A 23,635-nucleotide genomic window follows, 5' to 3' on the forward strand; every position below is an offset into this window, starting at 1 on the left:
GGATTTTCTGGAAAATCCTCTTTATCTATTTGCTGATGACTCCACCCTCTGACATCACATCACTCATCCTTCAGACAGGCTGCAGTCTCTTAAATCTTCAGACCTTAAAAAAAAAAAAATCACAAGCTGGTCAAACACTTGGAATATGTCTTTCAATCCTGACAAATCCCACACTCTCAATATCTCTTTTTCCAAAAGGACCATTTGGCAAACCCTCCTATCTTCTTTCTTAAGAGAAAATAAAGCCCCATGGCCAGATAATGTATGGATCAGAGAGTTGTAAAGGTGGGGGCAGAACAGATAGCATTATTTTAACAGAACAGATAGAATACAAACAAACAACAGGCATTTTAAGGCCATTTTCCCTGCAAGAGCAGGGGTTAGCCTTGCAGCCCCGATGACAATCTTCTCCATTTTGCCCTATTTTCTGCATCCCCCCTTGTTAAACCCCTTGCCCGCATTTCTTCTTCGTCCATCTTCAGCCAAGTATTTCTCGGTCTTCCCCGTCCTCTACTTCCTTCTACATTCATTTCCATCACTCTTCTCAAACAGCCACTTTCATCCTTCCTCAACACATGACCAAACCATCTCAAACTGTTCCTCTTCACAGCATTAATCACAGGCTCTATTCCCATCATCTTTCGCAATTCATCATTTGTCTTCCTCTCTCTCAACGATACTCCACACATCCACCGAACATCCACCGAACCATTCGCATTTCCACCCTTTCCAGCCTTCGTTGCTGCTCTACGTTCATTACCCATGTCTCGCTCCCATAAATCATAACACTTCTCACACATGCAGCATACACCTTTCCCTTCAGCTTCAATGACACTCCCCTCCTCGTCAGCACGCCACTCAGTTCCTGAAACTTCTTCCATACACATCTCACTCGAGCAACCGTTGCCGCGTCTGATCCACCTTCTCCATTCAGCATGTCTCCTAGGTAACAAAATGTTTTCACAACTTCCAGCTTCATGCCGTCTCCATGATCCAACTCAACATTTCCTCCATCTGCAGCTCCCTCTGTGCACACCTTACACTTGAATGTAGCTGCCACACTGGTTAATGACCCTCTCAGACCACTACATTTTTGATGAACCCACTCAGCGCACATTGTGAATTGAATGGAATTCACTCCGACACCCTTCCTGCACACAGCACACGGACACTTCCCAGTTCTTTCCACCTCACCACATGCTTTATCACTTGCCATCACCTTCGTTTTTCAGATATTCACCTTCAGACCATTTGTCTCCATACATACATACATACATACATGTCTTCCATTTGTTCATCTTCTCCTTCAGTCCATCCATACTTTCTGCAATCAACACCAGATCATCTGCATACAACAACTCCCACGGTAAACCCTCCTTTACGTTCCGAGCCAGCACCTCCATCACAGCTACAAATAGTAGTGGACTTAGTACCGACCCCTGATGCACTCCCACCTTCACCTCAAACTCACCACTGTACCCATCCTTCGTCCTTACAACTGTGCGCGCTCTTTTGTACATTGCCATCACCACTCCTAACTTCCTCAATGCCCATGTCACTACTTCACGTGGAACCCTATCGAATGCTTTCTCCAGATCAACAAACCCAAGAAACAACTTCTTCCTCTTCTCCATGTACTTCTCCTGCAACTGCCTCACAATAAAAAGTGCGTCTGTCGTTCCTCTTCCTGACATAAATCCAAACTGAATTTCGTCAATCTTCACCTTCTTCCTTATCCTCCTCTCCAACACCCTTTCAAATACCTTCATTCCATGCTCCAATAACTTTATCGCTCGATACGAGCCACACTCCAGAGGGTCACCTTTCCCCTCGTATAAAGGGACGAGGGTACTCAGTTCCCAATCCACTGGAATGCGACCTTCTTTCACCACCAGATTGCAGATCTCTGTCATTCTCTTCACACCCCAATTTCCCGCTGCCTTCAACATATCTCCCACAACTCCCGTCAGCCCTCCCGCTTTTCTACTCTTCATTGCTTTTATCGCTTCCTCAACTTCCTTCTCGGTTATCTTCTTTGCCGGTCCTTAAACTGGGTTACTCTCTATGTTGCCATCCCATTCATTCTCTGCATTCAACAGTATTTCCATATATCTCTTCCATCTTCCTTTAATTCCATCTGGGTCCACAACGATTTGTCCCACTTCATCCTTCAAGCAACTCACCCCCATCACATCACACCTCTCTTTCGCTATCTGCTTTGCAATCCTGAATACCGCTCTTTGACCCTCTTCCGAATCCAAGCGTTCTCCGGTACATTTTCCTACATGCCTCTTGCGCCTTTGCTACCTCTTTCTTTGCAGCCTTCTTGGCTGCCTTATAACTTTCATGCTCTGCTGTTTCTGCTCCCGTACCCTTCGCCTTCTGCCACTCCTTGAACTTCTTCCTGTTCTCTCAATCTTCTTTCCAACTTCATCATCCCACCACCATGTTTCCGAGTGCCCCGGTGGTCCTTTTGTCCATCCACATACCTCACCAACCGCTCCCAAAAGACTATCTTGCATTGACATCCAACCACTTTCAAGCTCAACCACATCATCCTCTACCATACTCAGCCTCAACAGAACAGATAGAATGATTTTAACAAATCAGATAAGCATGATATTAACAAAACAGATAGTATGATATTAACAGAATGGATAGTATGTTTTTACCAGAGCAGACAAGGGTGATATTAACAGGGCAGACAAGTGAGATATGAACAGAGCAGATACGTGTGATTATAACAGGGCAGACAACAGTGATATTAACACAGCACAGAAGTGTGATATTAACAGGGCAGATAAGTGTGATGATAACAGAGCAGACAACGGTGATATTAACAGAGCAGATAAGTGTGATTATAACAGAGCAGACAACGGTGATATTAACAGGACAGAAAAGCGTGATATTAACAGGGCAGACAAGCGAGATATGAACAGAGCAGATACATGTGATTATAACAGAGCAGACAACAGTGATATTAACAGAGCAGATATGTGTGATTATAACAGAGCAGACAACAGTGATATTAACAGAGCAGATAAGTGTGATTATAACAGAGCAGACAATGGTGATATTAACAGGACAGAAAAGCGTGATATTAACAGGGCAGACAAGCGAGATATGAACAGAGCAGATACGTGTGATTATAACAGAGCAGACAACAGTGATATTAACACAGCAGACAAGCGAGATATTAACAGGGCAGATAAGGGTGATTATAACAGAGCAGACAACAGTGATATTAACACAGCAGACAAGCGTGATATTAATAGGGCAGGCAAACATGATATGAACAGAGCAAATAAGTGTGATGATAACAGAGCAGACAACGGTGATATTAACAGGGCAGACAAGCATGATATGAACAGAGCAGATAGGTGTGATGATAACAGAGCAGAAAACGATGATATTAACAGAGCAGATAAGTGTGATTATAACAGAGAAGATAGGTGTGATGTTATAGAGTAAACAAGCGTGATATTAACAGAGCAGATAAATGTGATATTAACAGAGAAGATAAGTGTGATGTTATAGAGTAAACAAGCATGATATTAACAGAGCAGATAAATGTGATATTAACAGAGCAGATAAGTGTGATTATAACAGAGAAGATAAGTGTGATGTTATAGAGTAAACAAGCGTGATATTAACAGAGCAGATAAATGTGATATTAACAGAGAAGATAAGTGTGATATTAACAGAGAAGACAAGTGTGATGTTCTAGAGTAAACAAGCGTGATATTAAAAGAGAAGATAAGTGTGATGTTATGGAGTAAACAAGCGTGATATTAACAGAGCAGATAAATGTGATATTCACAGAGAAGATAAGTGTGATGTTATAGAGTGAACAAGCGTGGTATTAACAGTGCAGATAAATGTGATATTAACAGAGAAGATAAGTGTGATGTTATGGAGTGAACAAGCGTGGTATTAACAGTGCAGATAAATGTGATATTAACAGAGAAGATAAGTGTGATGTTATAGAGTAAACAAGCGTGATATTAACAGAGCAGATACAGTCACGTGAAAAAGTAAGTACACCCCATGTAAAGTTTTGACTTTTTCAAAACATTTCAACATACAGCTATTTGATCTTCATTTCAACAATATTGATAGATAAAGGTGATATAATGTAACAAATATCATGAAACATTTACATTTTGTAGTCCATTGTATAATTTAAATAAACATAAATGCAAATTTCGCATGTGGAAAAAGTAAGTACACCCCTACATTTATCATTACTTCAAATACCTAAAATTAGAATGAGGTGCACCAGCTCAGGTGCAAATGATTAGAACATCGTTAGAGAGGATCCTGGAGGAACCTGTCTTATTTAAACCTCAGACATTTAGTTTGGTTTGCTCTTTGTTGTTGAAGTGTGCGGCGTCACCATGCCTAGATCAAAAGAGCTCTCTGAGGCCTTCAGAAAGAAGGTTATAGATGCCTACGAGTCTGGGAAGGGATTTAAAAAGATCTCCAAACAATTTCAAATCAATCATTCGACTGTCCAGAAGATCATCTACAAGTGGAGAAGATTCCAAACAACTGCCAACTTGTTCAGGCCAGACCGCCCCAGCAAGTTCAGCCTGAGAGCAGACCGCAAGATGCTGAAAGAAGTCTCTAAGAACCCCAGAATGTCATCATGGGACCTACAGGTAGCTCTTGCCACTGTTGATGTCAAAGTGCACGAGTCTACCATTAGAAAGAGGCTGCACAAATTTGATCTACATGGGAGGTGTGCCAGGAGGAAACCTTTGCTGTCCAGAAGGAACATCAGGGCATGACTGAAGTTTGCCAATGAACACCGAGGCAAAGACCAGCACCTCTGGAACAATGTGCTCTTTTTTTTTTGGAATACATAATCGAGGCTCGTGAAAGAGCTAACATTTATCACACAAACAAATCAAACAGACAAACAAACAAAGTATATAAAAAGGGGAGCGGTAGACAAGATGGGGAGAGAAGGGGAAGCACATAAACACAACATTTGAGAGCAGGGACATCGGGAATGTGTGGGAGGGAGAGGGCTTGGGGGGAGGCAGCGTGGGAAGGGGGGTGGGAGTGGGAGAAGTATAAACACAAGGACACCAAGGACACCAAGGACACCAAGGACTTCCAGGAAAGAAGTTGGTATTTCAAAAAAGTGGATTTGGGGTGGAATTAGCGGGGGTAGAAGAGATCAAGATTTTGGATGGGAGAAGATAAGAGATGGTGGTGAACAGCTGTTTTAAAGACCTGGAGGGAGGATTGGGATTGGAGTGAGGGAGTTTGTTCCAGAGACGGGAGAAAAGAGGAATGAAGGAGTGAAGGTGAGCAGAAAGTCTTGATTTTGGCAGTTCAACCATAAGAGGGATGCAGGCAGATCTTGTGCGACCTGTAGGAATATTTGGGGGACAGAGCCCAGAGAGAGCTGGTGGAGGCAGGGCCAGAGAGGAGTCGGTAGAAGAGGGAAACACCACCAACCTGCCTGCGGTGAGTGAGTGAAAGGCCCTCGGAGGTAGCTTCATCACGGGAGATTCCAATGATTCTGAACGCTTTGGTTTCAACAGCATGAAGACGAGCTAGGTGTGAGGCAGGAGCACCAGCCCAGAGGGGAGAGCAGTATTCCATTGAGCTGCGGATGAAAGCCTTGTATGTGGTGAGGAGCTCAGGTGTGCCAAGGAAGGACTTCGCACGACGGAGCATGCCCAGTCGGCGACTGGCTTTGGAGGCCAGATTTGAAATGTGGTTTTCCCAGGAAAGATCATGGCAGATAGTGAGACCCAAAAGCTTGAGTGACAGAACTTCATGGAGAGGATTATTCAGAAAGTGGATGGGAGGGTTGTCCAGTCGGTCTTTTCAGAGAGACATCGTAAGAGTGTGAGATTTGTCAGGATTGAAAGACATGTTCCACTTCTTTGCCCAGTCTGTGATATTGTCCAGGTCTGCAGAGAGTGAGGAGGCTGCAGACTGCCGATCTGAGGGATGAGGAATGGAGCGGCAGAGAGTGGAGTCATCAGCAAAGAGATAGAGAGGATTTTCAAGAGAGTCGGAGAGATCATTGATGAAGACCAGAAAAAGCACAGGGCCCAGAACACTGCCTTGGGGAACTCCAGCCTGAACAGGAAGAGGAGATGAGAGAAACCCATTCAGGGCCACACGTTGACTATGACTAGAGAGGAAGCCCGCCAGCCCTGCGTGGAGATTTCCATGGATACCAAAGGAGGAGGTTTTGGTGAGCAGAGCGGGGTGCCAGACTGTATCGAAGGCACATGATATGTCGAGGGAGACAGCTCTAATTTCCTGTTTGGCATTGAGGACCTCCATTCATTGTTGAGACAGCAGAAGCTGCATGTCCAGAGTCGAGTGACCTGGTCTGAAACCAAATTGATGATCAGAGATCAAGCCATTGGAGAAGAGGAAAGATTTCATATCCGAAGCAATGATGGATTCCATGACTTTGCTGATAATTGGGAGAACGCTGATTGGTCTGTAGTTGCTTGGATCTGTTTTTGCACCTTTTTTGTGTAAAGCGGTGATGTTGGCTGATTTCCAAGCAGATGGCAGATGATCTTGAGCAAAAGAGACGGTGAAGAGAACAGAGAGAGGGAGTGAAAGAGCGGAAGAACAGGATTTTAGGACCCGTGGGCTGATGCCGTCAGGCTCTGGACAGATGAGTCAAAGGTAGAGGTATTTGGCCACAGTACCAGAAGACATGTTTGGTGAAAACCAAAGACAGCATTTGACCACAAAAACCTGATACCAACTGTAAAGCATGGCGTTGGAAATATTTTAGATTGGGGCAGCTTTGCTGCATCAGGGCCTGGGCAGCTCACCATCATAGAATCCACTATGAATTCTTCATTGTACCAGAGGGTGCTTGAGGATAATGTGAGGCCATCTGTCGGAGAGTTGAAGCTCAACCGAAGGTGGACCTTGCAACATGACAATGACGCTAAACATACCAGTAAATCCACCAAGGAATGGCTGAAAAGAAAGAAATGGAGGGTTCTGGAATGGCCAAGTCAAAGCACAGATCTAAATCCCATCGAGATGTTGTGGGGGGATTTTAAACGAGCTGTGCATGCAAGAAACCCCTCAAACATCGCACAGCTGAAAGAATTCTGCATGGAAGAGTGGGCAAAAATTTCTCCCAGTCGATGTCAGAGACTGGTAGACAGTTATAAGAAACGCCTACTTGAGGTTGTTTCTGCCAAAGGGGCAATACCACCTATTAGAGCCAAGGGTGTACTTACTTTTTCCACATGTGAAATTTGCATTTATGTTTATTTAAATTATACAATGGACTACAAAATGTAAATGTTTCATGTATTTGTTATATTATATCACCTTTATCTGTCAATATTGTTGAAATGAAGATCAAATAGCTGTATGTTGAAATATGTTGAAAAAGTCAAAACTTTACATGGGGTGTACTTACTTTTTCACGTGACTGTAAATGTGATATTAACAGAGAAGATAAGTGTGATGTTACAGAGTAAACAAGCATGATATTAACAGAGCAGATAAATGTAATATTAACAGAGAAGATAAGTGTGATGTTCATAGAGTAAACAAGCATGATGTTAACAGAGCAGATAAGTGTGATGTTAACAGAGTAAACAAGCATGATATTAACAGAGAAGATAAGTGTGATGTTAATAGAGTAAACAAGCGTGATAATAACAGAGCAGATAAATGTGATATTAACAGAGCAGATAAGTGTGATTATAACAGAGAAGATACGTGTGATGTTAATAGAGTAAACAAGCATGATATTAACAGAGCAGATAAATGTGATATTAACAGAGCAGATAAGTGTGATTATAACAGAGTGAACAAGCATGATATTAAAAGAGAAGATAAGTGTGATGTTGTTGAGTAAACAAGCGTGATATTAACAGAGCAGATAAATGTGATATTAACAGAGCAGATAAGTGTGATTATAACAGAGAAGATACGTGTGATGTTAAGAGAGTAAACAAGCGTGATATTAACAGAGCAGATAAATGTGATATTAACAGAGCAGATAAGTGTGATTATAACAGAGTGAACAAGCGTGATATTAAAAGAGAAGATAAGTGTGATGTTGTTGAGTAAACAAGCGTGATATTAACAGAGCAGATAAATGTGATATTAACAGAGAAGATAAGTGTGATGTTATAGAGTAAACAAGCATGATATTAACAGAGCAGATAAATGTGATATTAACAGAGAAGATAAGTGTGATTTTATAGAGTAAACAAGCGTGATATTAACAGAGCAAATAAATGTGATTTTATAGAGTAAACAAGCGTGATATTAACAGAGCAGATAAATGTGATATTAACAGAGAAGATAAGTGTGATGTTATAGAGTAAACAAGTGTGATATTAACAGAGCAGATAAGTGTGATATTAACAGAGAAGATAAGTGTGATGTTAACAGAGCAGACAAACCTGATGTTAATAGAGGAGATAAGCATGATTTTTACAGAGCAGATAAGCATGATATTAATAGTGTACATAAGTGTGGTGTTAACAGAGTAGACAAGCATGATGTTAACCAGATTTATTTAACAGCTCATTGTTGTAAGAACAGGTGTGAGAGGATTAGAGAGTAACACATGTAACATCGTAATGTTAAAAAGGATCCAGGGAGGAATTGAGGAACTACAGACCAGTTTGTTTAACTTCAGTTGTCGGGAAGATGTTGGCGACATTTATTATAGATGAGGAATTATTTAAATAAAGGTGAACGAAACTAGAACAAAGTCAATGGCACATCATCGCAAATCCCAACGCTTTCGACCTCAAAGTTGAAAAACGGCAGAAATTTCCACCAGGAATGGCGCAATATCAATTTTTGAGTTAATTTTTCCACGTTTTGACCCCCTATGACCCAAAGCCTCCACCCCAAAGGTCATGAACTCGGTCAAACCTAAAAAAAATCGTTACATATTTCATGTGTCCCCCAAAATTAAGTGCATATACAAAGTTTCATTTTGAAATGTTGAAAATGTTCCCGTAATTGCATCTTGCGGTATTTGACCTCTTGACCCCAACCCAGGAGGCAGTGCCAAAATGAGACCGTTCTTGCACCTTCTTGCCATGCGGTGATCATAAATAGCAACTTTGGTGAATTTCTACCCAACGGTTTAAGAGAAGTGAGTGTGACAGAAGGACGGACAGTCGGACAGATAGAGATGGAGAAGATTCCATTATCTCCCACCCTGCCCCCCCCCCCCCCCCCATTTTTTTCTTAAAGCGTGGGGATAATTAAAGGCAGTCAGCACAGATTTACCAAAGGCAAAGGGAGGTCATGCTTCACAAGTTTATTAGAGTTCTATAAAGCAGTTCCTGATTGGATAGATAAGGGAGGTTCTGTGAATATAGTATATCTAGACCAGAGGAACCCAAATGCAATATTTTCTCCTGAAACGCATTTAAAATCATTAATCAGAGTCTAATTTCTGCAACAATCTCTGCAGCACTTTACAAATCTAGGCTTTATAGGAGAGTGACCTGGCGGAAGCCACTCCTGAGAAAAAGGCAAATGACAGCACACCTGGAGTTTGCAAAAAGGCACGTGAAAGACATTCTGTGGCCTGATGAGACACAAAATGAACTCTTTCTTTGGCCTGAATGCAAAGTGCGACATCTGGCGGAAACAGAACAAAGCTCATCACCAATCGAATACTATCCCTACCATGAAGCATGGTGGCTGCAGCATCATGCTACGGGGATGCTTTTCAGTGGCAGGGACTGTGAGACTTGTAATGGTATTTGAAACAATGAATGGAGCCAAATACAGGCAAGAGTTTGAGGAGAACCTGGTTCAGAGTGAAAAGAGCAAACATTGTGTGTCATAATATTCCCCAGGTCTTATGTGAAGCGAAAGGTTTCCCAGGTCTTCGCATGTGAAGCGAAAAGTGGGGATAAGCAACTGCCTACCTGTGTGTCTACAAACTTCATTTTATGATCGAGGAACAACTTAATTTAAATTGAATGTTATATTTTGAACATGAAACGGAAAAAGAATCTGCAGTTTAACAACCTCCGCTCTTTAATCGGCTAACCCCCGCTCTCGCGGGGAAAAATGGCCTTAAACCCCGATCATTCATTCATTCATTTAACAGTTTTTTTCTCTGTCTGCGTGTCTGGCAGTGAAACAAAATTGAAAATCATTCCAAACAGGAAACTTACTGTTTTTAAGGACATCATAAAGGACACAAACACCAGGCATGAATAACTAATACAATGTGTAAGATAGGTTGTTGTAAAAGATGCTGCATCAATAGTGGTAAACTTATGAATTTGTTTTTCTACAATGTTTAAAGTTCCTATTTTACTTCAATTTAACTAAATACCTGAACACTGTAGAACGCAAATCACCTTCTTGCCACTTTTAAAACCTTTCCGTTTAGCAGTACTTGGACAACATATTGATGACAGTCATCAGGACCAATCAAATATGCCGCCCGTGGACCCCCACCCATGTTTATGTTGTATTGTGTTTTTCATCAGCAACTGTGGTGCGCGTATTCACACGTGTGCTCAGAATGATGGAAGATATTTTGAAAATCTGTGTTGATGGAAATAAACTTGAAAGATCCCTCTATTATTTGCTTTTTTCGATCGCACTCATATCATAGTTCATTTAATTTTCACTGAATTTTGAAATGGGATACATTTTTTTTTTGGGCCCACTCTGTATAAACTATAAAGCAACAATAATAACGTGGTATTAGTAAAGTACAATCGTCTCGTTACCCTGCACTCTCGAATCGAAAGGCGAGGTTAAGCATTCAGTTACGTACGTGTGCCGAACGTGTCTGCATTTAAAAAAAAATCATTTTCTCGGCAACCGTTGGTCTGATTGACATGATATTTTCACCATAGGAGGGCCTCCTCCTCTACAATATATTAATGATTATGACGTCATAGGTCACGTGATACAGACGCCATCTTGGAAAAACTTCGCACCTCTATATCTCTGAAACCACTCCATGGAAAAAATTGAGACCTGGCTCATTGTCAACTACTCCCCATGGGGAATAAGATATGTTAATGATGATGTCATCGGTGCCTTCCTTATGACGTCATAATTCGACAAATACAACACATCCATCTGATCATTATTAAATTTTTTTCAGCAACTGTGGGTCTGATGGGCAGGGAATTTTCACCATAGGAGCGCATCCTCCTTTAGAATATTTTAATGATAATCATGCCGTCATCGGACTTGTGGTACAGGCGCCATCTTGGAAAAACCGAAAAATATTGCACCTATATATCTCCAAAACCGCTGCATGGAAAAAATTGAAACATGGCTCATTGTAAAGAACTCCATATGAGGAATAGGTGTTGTTAACGATGACGTCATTGGTGCCATAATTATGACGTCATAATTCGACAGGGACTACGCTTCGTCTGATCAGTTTGAAATGTATTGAGCGTGATCTATGGAACAATTATATTAGAGAATATCAATTTATGATGTCATCGCTCACGTGGTCTGGCAGCCATATTGGATCAAAGAAAAAAAATGTTCCAAACCAGAAGAGTTGGCTCGCAACAAGTTGACTGCGAAGGGTAAGTATTCCATGAATACCATCTAATTACAGTCAATTGTTTGAACCACACAGGAGTCATCAACATCGTGATTGACACAAGTCAGATGACCGAGGAAATGTGCCACCTGTGACGGTAAGCTGAAGTATACGCTTTCGAAGATGACACTCCAAGTAGCCGCACAGGTTACCATAGCTTGAGGCCACAAGTTGAACAGACACACAGTCAGGATGGTGGACATTTTGGGTGCAAGATCAACAAGTACATCCTGACCTCTTCCACCATAGCACTTAAAGACGGACACAGATTCAAATAAACAGGGGATAAAGTATTTTCGGTGAGGACGGAGAACATTTGATATTATCCATTCATAAAGCAGCGAGATCTTGTCGAAGTTGTTCAGAATTTCCTTGTGAAAGCCACAGCTGAGTCACGAAGAGGACCGAACCATTCGTCGTTCCGGAGTGATGGGTCGGAGTTATCCGCGATAGTTAGCTGTGTATCGAGGTCTTAGGTCTTGCAACTTCTGGGGCATTAAACAAATATGGAGGTTTTTTTTTTTGTATACAATATCGAGGCTCGTGTAAGAGCTAACATCGATCCCAAAAAGACAAACTGACACGTAAAACATAAGATAAAGGGAGCGGGAGACAAGATGGGGAGAGAGGGGGGAAGCACACAAGTACAACATTTGAGAGCAGGGACATCGGGAGATGTGTGGGAGGGAGAGGGCTTGGGGGGGGAGGAGGCACTGGAAGGGGGGTGGGGGGATTATGATTGCCATGGAGTTTCACCGACAAGTGGCCGAGACTTTCACATCACAAAGATTCCTGACGTCATTGAGGAACTATCCAAAGAACGTATCTCGTTGACCGCGTCCCAAGGCTTTTACAATGTCGATAAAACACAAGTGAAGGCCTTTCTGGAAATCTCGACTCCGCACTCGGACAGATAGAAGAGACAATCTCCAAAGGACCGGGCCTGTCTGAATTCAAACATACCGTGCCTGAAGTTGACCCTCCGATTGCTGCGGAGACTGCAATAACATCATGGATGCGTCTCACGGAGAGACTCGATTGTTCTTTAGATTGAACACAAACTCCGCATCCTCTTTGCTCTCGGAGAGATAAGAGTTTCGTGACGGAAGAAGCTTGCGATTTGCCTAGAAAAGCAAGAGGCCTTTTTGAAAACAATGCACAACACGTGAATTGCATTGCGACCACCGCGGTGAGAGCTGTCATATGCAAATGGGACAATTGGGACATTCCATTTGGGTTCTCTCTTACTTTACCCTGAAATTGTTGGGAAAGAGGGTAAACTGATATGAGGCCTTGCATCAGTGCACACTGCACAACACAACTGTCCTCGGATTCTCTTTATTGAACGCAAAGTACAGTACCTTTTACCCACAATGCCACTGTGCAAGTTCATTTATCATGGCCAATAAAGGAACAAAGAACCCAAAACATAAATGCTTCCAAACTGCTCTTTCAGTTGTGTTAGTTTTGTGATGAGAGAGATAAAGTTCCCCGGGATGGTCCATTGATGGAATTATGCGAGATGGAGACCTCTAGGTGCTTTATCCCGGGTCTATCGGAACAAGCATACATCAATCTTGAGTTGGTGCAAACAACCCGAAAGGTCTTGTTGTCGCCACTGATTTCAGGTGATGCAGCATTCTAGGCCCGAGAGCATTGTGCTCATTCTCTTAGACAATTCCAACAATCTGTGGGACATTTGAACGTTCTCGTGCCTAAAGAAAGTCCAATCCCAATGCTGGTACACCTGATAACAACTAAATAGGAAAAAGGTGAAAAACAGGTAACACACAACAACCAGAGAGTACCATGAGGCTAACGAAAGAAGAGGTGTGCGCTCTGTTGGTACGATGGCTTCACACACCCACAAGCACGCGCTCCAGGTATCCGACGCCGACCAAACTTATAACACGATCTTAGGAAAATGTACTTCACAAGATCGCTGTCCCTTTATGACGATGCTTGTACACAAATATTTGTACCGTGGAAATACTTCACAAGGTACACCTGTCATTGCACTGATAAATACGAAGGAGAGCACACACACCATGAAGGACAACACACCGTAGAGGACGCGTCAACAAAGCTGTAACACTGGGTTGGTGGCTTGTTTGGATTCCGCATTCAGCACGTATAGCTTGTGATGGTGGGAATGGGATCATATGTTCGAATCCATTGATTTATCTGTTTACATCGATTTCCTTGTTTGACATGTGACATAGACACATACTCTTCCTTAAATCTTAGAAACTGCAGTAGCAGCAGTAGTAGTAGTAGTAGTATTAGTAGTAGTAGTGGTAGTGGTAGTAGTAGTAGTAGTAATAGTGGTAGTAGTAGTAGTAGTAATAGTGGTAGTAGTAATAGTGGTAGTAGTAGTGGTAGTAGTAATAGTAGTAGTAGTGGTAGTGGTAGTAGTAGTAGTAGTAATAGTGGTAGTAGTAGTAGTGGTAGTAGTAGTAGTAGTAATAGTGGTAGTAGTAGTGGTAGTAGTAGTAGTGGTAGTGGTAGTAGTAGTAGTGGTAGTAGTAGTAGTAGTAATAGTGGTAGTAGTAGTGGTAGTAGTAATAGTAGTAGTGGTAGCAGTAGTAGTGGTAGTGTTAGTAGTAGTAGTGGTAGTAGTAGTAGTAGTAATAGTGGTAGTAGTAGTAGTGGTAGTAGTAGTAGTAGTAATAGTGGTAGTAGTAGTGGTAGTAGTAATAGTAGTAGTGGTAGCAGTAGTAGTGGTAGTGTTAGTAGCAGTAGTAGTAGTGGTAGTGGTAGTAGTAGTAGTGGTAGTAGTAGCAGTAGTATCAATAGTAGTAGTAGTAGTAGTAGTAGTAGTAGTACTACTCGTGGTAGTAGTAGTGGTGGTAGTAGTAGTAGTGGTAGCAGTAGTAGTAGTAGTGGTAGTAGTAGTAGTAGTAGTAGTCGTAGCAGTAGTAGTGGCAGTAGTAGTAGTAGTGGTAGTAGTAGTCGTAGTAGTAGTAGTAGTAGTGGCAGTAGTAGTAGTAGTAGTAGTAGTTGTAGTGGTGGTGGTAGTAGTAGTAGTAGTAATAGTAGTAGTAATAGTAGTAGTAGTAGTAGTAGTAGTAGTACAAGCATCAGCAGCTCATATTAATAGCATTGTCATCAAAAGCATGAGGTTTGTTTGGCCCGAATGACCCTGCTCAATGCGTTGCTCTCATGGAACTTCTGAGAGAGTCTTGTTCCAAGTGCATGGAAATGGGCCGATGTACAAATGTTGCTGTTTGCAAACAAACAACAGGGCGGTTTTGTTTTACTTTGATCACGTTCTCAACAACACTTGGACAAGAAGGACTGAGCTTTCCTCACCACCTCCATGGAAATCGATCGTTGCGGCCACAACTCGGTTTCATCGCAACTTCGCAACGTGACGGATTCAAGGTGATGGCACAAAGTGAATTCGTTAAAAAAGAAAAGAAAAGTTATCTTGCGATTAAAAGTTACCCGTGATAATCCATCAGTGACGCCACTTATGACAATGGGATGTGTTTTTGAGATGCCTGGAGGAAAGTAAATAAACGTCTGCAACAGGTCCACGGACAGGTGAATCTGGAAATGAGCAGCAAACCCACTGATTGCCAAGATGGGAAATGAGGACAACATTGTTTAAACCGTCGAGCAGAAAAGGAATCCGAAAGAAAGAGGAACTTCTCCAAACAAAATGCATGGATGACCTGATGGTGAGAAAAACGAAGAGGACATGAAAATGGGAATTTTCACCTATGGGGTAACGGTCAAGGTAACACGAAAAGAAAAGGAGAGCACAGGTGGGAGCCGAGAGAGAACAGAACTTTGTGCACCTCAACCAAGTGGAGACATCGGTGCAGGATACCAGACACCTAGTCATAGGTGAAGCCTCGTCTGTCACGGGAATTCATGCTCAGCCTACAGTGTTACCAGAAACGAGGCGTGCAGGTCACGGAGGTAACACGGAGGTAACTACGGTGTGCCGGTGCCTAGTGCTACCAAATGGGACATCGTACCTTTCCGGCACGAGGGCCAATCGCTGGCCTTGCAGCGAGTCACACAAACGTCAGGTAAGCGGTCAACGTGCCTTGGGCTAAAAGGCTGCGTCCAACCCTCAGGTGGAAATCGTTGTCACGTACCTGGGGCAAAGCAGGAATGGAAATGTGGAACGCTCGATGATGTCTCTGCGGATTGCAGATCAGGATCCTTGGCCACACTCACAGTGCTATGCTCTTTGTCTAATGCATATACATATACATATACTGTATGATTGTACATGCATGCCTCTCTCTCTCTCTCTCTCCACAAGCAGGATTGTGAGAAGGGAGCGGAAAGCGACGAGATGAAAGAGGGAGAGGCATCTGGAAAGGGGAGGGATTTACACATTGTTGCTGTCACTGGCTCATGATATCATAAAGTCGGACTGAAGTATATTTAGTTTTTGGTTCATTCTCTTCACACATTCTAGTGCTTTGCACAATGTACAGTAGATATTTTGACGAAACAATTAATCACAGATTGGAGGGGAGAGAGGAATATGAAGGTTGAGGGAAGGGAGACACAGAGAGAGAACAAGAGAGAGCGAGAGCGAGAGAGAGAGAGAGAAAGAGAGAGAAAGAGAAAGGGAGAGTGAGACATACATATACAAACATACAGAGAGAGACAGAATTTTTGTAAATTTCTATGTCTGAAGTACAGTGAGAATGGGGCGGAGCATAGAGCAAGGCAGGAATGTGGGAAAGGAGTGGGAGGATTGAAGGGGGGGAGTCATAGGGGCCAGCGAGAGCTCGGATAGTCGGGGGCCGCAAAGAGGGGAGCTTTGTGAGTATCTCTCACTGCAGAACTTCAAACCTTAGTAAGTAGGCACCTGGTCAGTATTTTGGGGGATGTGGAGGGAGGTTATACACAGGGTCATGGAGGTCACAAACAGGTACAGGGTCATGGCACAAAGAAGTGTTCATAATGAAATTGGCAACAGACACACGACATCTTTAAAATTCAGAGAAGGATAGGAATGAAATGCTTACTGTACGCACACAGCGCTAGTGGTATGTACATGCTTACGAGAGAGAGATTTAAACAGTTACAAATATTAGAGAGAGAGAGTGAGAGAGTGAGAGAGTGAGAGAGTGAGAGAGAGAGAGAGAGAGAGAGAGAGACAGAGAGAGAGAGAGAGAGAGAGAGAGACTTGACTTTTGTGTCCTTTTATTATAAACAATGTAAAGCCATTTCACAAGCAGTTGTATAAAAAACACATTTCACAAAGCAGTTGTAAAAAAAAAAAAAAAAAAAAAAAAAAAAAAAAAAAAAAACACACAGCAACTAGTTTAAAGAAATTGCATAAGGATCATGAAGGCACCACAAAAAGAGCAAAGGGTATTTAAAAGAAACCAGCAAATATACAAAAAATATATATTGAGCAAATTAAGCGAAAAACTAAGAGAGAGAGAGAGAAATGTATTCAAGGACACAGGAAGAAACATATATGCAAGCAATCAGTTCCAAAGAAAAAAGTCAAATCAATCAGGAATTATAAAGTAACTAGCGGGGTCACCCGTGGGAATCCCACGGGCATGGATGTGTGTGACATTTCGACATATTGAGTTATATGCTGCACATTCATTTTTACAAAATGGTTACTGGCAAGTCATCAGATCCAGAAATGGTGTGAATTTAGTTATTTCACATAATATGTGACCCCTCACTCCTCTCCACCTGACACTCTCCTGTCTCCACCTGACACTCTCCTGTCTCCACCTGACACTCTCCTCTCTCCACCTAGCACTCCTCTCCTCTCCAAACCCTCACATCCCTCTCCTTTCCAATCCCTCACCTCTCCAATCCCTCACACTCCTCTCCTCTCCAATCCTTCACACGCCTCTCCAATCGCGCCTCACACTCCTCTCCAATCGCGCCTCACACTCCTCTCCAATCGCGCCTCACACTCCTCTCCAATCGCGCCTCACACTCCTCTCCAATCGTGCCTCACACTCCTCTCCAATCGTGCCTCACACTCCCCTCCAATCACTCCTCTCCAATCGTGCCTCACACTCCTCTCCAATCACGCCTCACACTCCTCTCCAATCGTGCCTCACACTCCTCTCCAATCGCGCCTCACACTCCTCTCCAATCGCGCCTCACTCGCCTCTCCAATCGGCTTTCCCCGTCTCGTTTCTCTCCTTTTTCTCCCGTCTCGTTCTTTTTCTTGCTCCAAATCGGCCCGTCGGAATCGGAAATCGGCCCGTCTCGCCCGTCGGAATCGGAAATCGGCCCGTCTTGCTTTTGTGCTTGTGCGTAAATAAATTGTGTTCATGACACCATTTCTGGTGTTGGGCTAGCGGCTAGGGTGCCGGCTTAGGATCCTGGGTTCGAATCTCGGTCGATCGCCGAATTAATGCCAGGGGGGTTGACTCAGCCTGTCATCCTTCCGAGGTCGGCTAATTGAGTACCAGTTCACTGGTAATTCCCTGTTTGTCGTTGAAGGCGGCAAAAAGGGTTGGCGTCAGGAAGGGCATCCGGCCGTAAAACATTGCTTCAAAAAGGGGACAAAAAAACAACAACTACCACGGTCCCCGAAAAGGCCAACCCCCGCTTTGCGGGGAAAAATGGCCTCTAAACGGTGGTTTTTACACCATTTCTGGATCTGATGACTTGCCAGTAACCATTTTGTAAAAATGAATGTGCAGCATCTAACTCAATATGTCGAAATGTCACACACATCCATGCCCGTGGGATTCCCACGGGTGACCCCGCAAGTTTGCATTGACGTTCGTCGATGGACTCGTTCGCCCGTCTCATTCGTTTTCTTGCTGCATCCTGTTCAAGTCTGCGTTCTTCATCGATCGTCTCATTCATTTTGGAAATAGAAGTTTCCACGCAGCGCATGAATTGTCACGATCCTCAAGAGGAATTTGTCTCGTAATCATCAAATGATAAATGGCAAGTAAATTATATTGTGGAAAATTAAAGATTTCAAATAAACCTATTTAAAGTGTATTCGCACATAACTAATTTTAAAAAACGAAGAAATATCTCTCGGTAATTTCCTGAAACATATTTTACTTCCGGCTAATAATGTTGAATTAAATAAAAACGAAGAAATATATGTCGGCATCATTGTTGACGTTTTTGTGACGACTGTCATCAAACGAAAAAGTAATATATCTTAACGGAAAAGCAAAAGCGAATTTTTAATATATATCGACACGTTGCCGTCGGTGTCATGTTGGGCGGTGTATGATACACCATGACGCGATTTTTAAAAATATATCTCTGCATTTTCCCGCGTGTGTGGAATGTTCTCAATTATTGCTGACACCGAGTCCAAAACCATCGATAAAAATGAAATCATATGGTGAGTTAGATTGGAGATAAAGGCGTGAGAGAGACTCAATGGCCTTGAAGTTGAAGTTACAGGCGTTTGAGAATTCATTTCGTTCTATAAACGGCAACTTTCATTGGATTTCCTTCCCGTTTTTTTTCAACCGAGTCGAAAACTATGTTAGCGACTGTGAAAAATGAAATGATATATCGAATTTTTAATATGTATCGACACGTTGCCGTCGGTGTCATGTTAGGCGGTGTATGATACACCATGACGCGATTTTAAAAAATATATCTGCATTTTCCCGCGTGTGTGGAATGTTCTCAATTATTGCTGACACCGACTCTAAAACCATCGATAAAAATGAAATCATATGGTGAGTTAGATTGGAGATAAAGGCGTGAGAGAGACTCAATGGCCTTGAAGTTACAGGCATTTGAGAATTCATTTCGTTCTATAAACGGCAACTTTCATCGGATTTTCTTCTCGTTTTTTTTCAACCGAGTCTAAAACTATGTTAGCGACTGTGAAAAATGAAATGATATATCGAATTTAAAATAGATATCGACACATTGCCGTCGGTGTCATGTTGGGCGGTGTATGATACACCATGACGCGATTTTAAAAAATATATCTCTGCATTTTCCCGCGTGTGTGGAATGTTTGTGGAAAATTAAAGATTTCAAATAAACCTATTTAAAGTGTATGCGCACATAACTAATAAAAAAAACGAAGAAATATCTCTCGGTAATTTCCTGAAACATATTTTACTTCCGGCTAATATGTTGAATGAAATAAAAATGAAGAAATATATGTCGGCATCATTGTTGACGTTTTTGTGACGACTATCATCAAACGAAATAGTAATATATCATAACGGAAAAGCAAAAGCGAATTTTTAATATATATCGACACATTGCCGGCGGTGTCATGTTGGGCGGTGTATGATACACCATGACGCGATTTTAAAAAATATATCTCTGCATTTTCCCGCGTGTGTGGATTGTTCTCAATTATTGCTGACACCGAGTCTAAAAGTAAAACCATCGATAAAAATGAAATCATATGGTGAGTTAGATTGGAGATAAAGGCGTGAGAGAGACTCAATGGCCTTGAAGTTACAGGCCTTTGAGAATTCATTTTGTTCTATAAACGGCAACTTTCATCGGATTTTCTTCCCGTTTTTTTTCAACCGAGTCTAAAACTATGTTAGCGACTGTGAAAAATGAAATGATTTATCGAATTTGATTTGAAATAAAACTGGGGGAGAGCAAGACACCACGGGCCTACAAAACAGGACTCAAAGCTATGCGAGTTAATAAAATGGTGGATATTTGTTTATAGCCACTCCCAGAATGGGTGGAGCTATGGGTGGAGCTACTCTGCAAACCGAGTAAGCCACACCCCGGACAGACACCCAACAGATAGACAGACAGACAGACAGACAGAATCATCTACGGCTATTATAATATAGATTACCACTTTTGAATCATCGACTGAGCACAGAACATTGCCAATACACCACTTTCTCTCAAAAAGTTGGACGTTTCCATTACTGACAAAGAAATCAAATTCTAGCTTGAGTCGTGTTGAGACAAACCCTTTAAAAATAGAAATAGCCTCAGAGCCATAGCCGTTATCTATTTTAATTTTCCGAGATTTATATATCGCATATTTTGCAACAGCAACCAAAAAATTGAGAAGAACACCCACATCCCTACATGTGGGCCTGAAAGACACACCAAATATAAACATATGCATATTGAAAGGGAAGGACAATTGGTGAAAAAGATATTCAAGGAACAAGAAAAGCGATGTCAGTCTACGACACTGTACATAAGCATGAAACAAATCCTCCTTCTGGTCACAGAAAGGACAAGTTTCCGGCAGTGAGCTGTTAATACGGTGGACAAAAATATTGGAGGGAAGCGCCCAGTGTGCTAACCTCCATTGTATGTCCGCTAACACACCATGTATTGGTAAGGTGTACATGTGAGGCCAAAGGGGGGTAGAGGGAGACCCCAACCCTAACCGCTCTGACCACAAAGCTACTCGTGTTCTCCCAGAGAGGGGTACATTCTTATTTTGTCGAGAGAGATCACGGATTCCAATCTTAGTTACAAGATGAAAAGGGGGGGTATGTTCAATCTCCGGCTGAAGAGAAGACGAAAGGAGCACTTTGATTTCAGGGAAACCTAACCGAAAGTCCTCAATGTTACCAACACCTTCCCAGCCGATGTTTAGCTGTCTAAATTTTCTTATGACTATACGTACAACTTGGTCTACAAGTCGGACAGACCGAGATCAAACTGAGGTTGCCACCAAACCAGCAGGTTTCCACTTAACTCCAGATGAATCTCTCAGATCACATACTTTGTTAATCCCTCCTTGGATAAATTTTTTAATCAGGGCATGGCTATGAGGGATACCAGGAAAAAAGTTATTGAAGAAAAGGGGTTCTTGAAGGAACATTCGACAATTATAGCCCTCAAGGAAGCGGTGGACGTCAAACCTTTTCCAAGTGTCCAATAAACTCTGATAGAATCTCGGAAGAGAGGCAAAGTTTATATGCTCGAGGTCTATCAAAAGAAGCTGCCGATCATATCTCAGTCTACCAGCCTGTCGTAACAGAAAAAATGCAAAGGGCCGCCAGGGCAGCTGTTCAGCGAACAGTAGTCTCTGCAGAGACTGCAGCCGAAAGGCCACAACCCGACCAGAGATATCAACAATGCCCTGGCCACCTTCCTTCCGGGGGTAGTACAATATCTCAGGCCTCAGCCAATGGTAGCCACTCCAAAAGAAGTTTACTAGCATTCGCTGAGTAGCCATAATTAGTTGGTTTGATGGCTGTAAAGCAATAATTCTGTGCCATAATTTTGTTGCAACCAGATTGTTTATGACAAGGGTACGGCCTCGATAGGAGATGGACCTCAGCAGTCCTTCCCATGCTTTCAATCTGTGCATAATTTGCTCCAACACTCCTTCCCAATTTTTCATTTCTGTTTCACGATTACCGATATGCACTCCAAGATATTTAACCCCGTCCGTTCTCCAGACCAGGTTGTGTGGGAGTGAGGGTGGTGATACACAAGAGAGATTGCCTTTGCCACACCATAATGCTGTACTTTTATTCCAATTGATCCCACCGGAAGAGGCTGCAGAGAAATCTCGCATACAACGTTGTAAAGCAGAGACATCATTGGAGCTTCTAATCAAAACACAGACATCATCAGCATAAGCCGTCTGCACAAGTTCTGCTCCTTCTATACTTCTCATTCCCTGAGGTATTTGCTGTCTAATAGACCGAAGGAGTGGTTCAAGGGCGACTATATATAGAAGCCCAGAGAGGGGGCAACCTTGGCGAATACCCCGTTGGAAAGGAAAGGGAGAGCATAACCTATTGTTGATCTTCATCATACATTGAGTATTAGTATACAGGAGTTTCACATAAGAGGTGAAAGTTTCACCAAACCCCATTCCTTTCAGGACAGAAAAAAGGTACTTGTGGTCAACACGATCGAAGGCCTTAGTTTGATCAAGAAACAGCAACCCAAAATCGTCACGCAGGAACTTATTGCATGAAATAATATCTCTTACCAAAAAAATATTATCATAAATAGATTTTCCAGGCACACAGTAGGTCTGGTCCGGGTGTATAACTGAACTGATCACAGTCTTCATACGATTAGCAAGTACTTTAGAGAAAATCTTGTAATCAACACACAATAAGGAGACAGGTCGCCAGTTATCAACCAGTTGAAGATTCCCAGCTTTTGGTAGCAAACAAACGACTGCTCGTCTACAAGACATTGGAAGTTCTCCGACACGTATGCTTTCATCGAGTACATCGAGTAAGTCAGGTCCCACAAGGGCCCAGAAGGTCTTGTAGAATTCTGTGGGCAGGCCATCTATTCCAGAAGCTTTCCCATCTTTCAGGCTCCGCACAGCTGCTTCAAGTTCATCAGCCGAAATTGGGGAATCGAGCATGCATCGCTCATCCTCCTCGACACTCGGAAGCCCAGCAGTTAACTCTCGTATCACCTCATTGTCCACGTTCTGAGGAGAATACAAGTTAGAATAGAACCCTTTCAGAGTACACCTGATCGCCTGCTGAGAGGTCACCAGCGACCCATTGGGAGTGAGTAAAGTATGAATTTGTTGTGACCTTTTGAGGGAAGACTCTAACTTAAAGAACTCTTTGTTTGGCATGTCCAGAGTTAAATAGCTCATTCGCATTCGGACCAAGGCACCCATCGCCCGTTGCCGTACCGCTTCCTCCAGCACTGCTTTCTTTGCCCATATTAGTTGGTCACGTGCACCTCTCCCAACCTCGTCAACATTCTGTTCTAACGATATAATTTCAGATTTTAACTGATCTATTGATATTGATTGGATTTTGGTGGTGTATGCACTGTATTGTTGACAGAAATTCTTAATTTGGGATTTTGCAATGTCCCACCACAGCCGGAGACTATCATACTCAGGTCTGGAGGAGCGAATTTTCTCCCACACGACGTGAAAGGCCTCATTAAATTCCTTGTCATGTAAGAGACGAGTATTCAAAGACCAGTAAGCACTACCACCGGGTGGAAAGGGTAACTTAAAGGACATTGAGATTAAACTGTGGTCTGTGAATCCAGTTGGTAAAATTTTGGAGACAGACACCACATTCAACATTGGCTTGTTCACATAGAATCTGTCCAGCCTTGCCATTGACATAATACCATCATTGCATCTACACCATGTATAACAGCGTGAGAGTGGGT

General features: G+C 42.5%; 1 protein-coding gene across 3 annotated transcripts in view; it reads right to left on the reverse strand.

The window, feature by feature from the left end:
* The window catches only part of LOC144892887 (uncharacterized), a 310,345-nt gene extending 294,494 nt beyond the window's left edge, over positions 1-15,851 (reverse strand). For all 3 annotated transcript variants that reach the window (XR_013624005.1, XR_013624004.1, XM_078781253.1), the window contains exon 1: positions 15,685-15,851. The gene's annotated coding sequence lies outside the window, so the exon portion shown is untranslated. The remainder of the gene's footprint in view (positions 1-15,684) is intronic.
* Positions 15,852-23,635: the final 7,784 nt, after the last annotated feature.

The sequence above is a fragment of the Myxine glutinosa genome, chromosome 7 (assembly GCF_964187855.1).
Source record: "Myxine glutinosa chromosome 7, kmMyxGlut1.1, whole genome shotgun sequence".
In the NCBI taxonomy this organism is placed as follows: Eukaryota; Metazoa; Chordata; class Myxini; order Myxiniformes; family Myxinidae; genus Myxine; species Myxine glutinosa.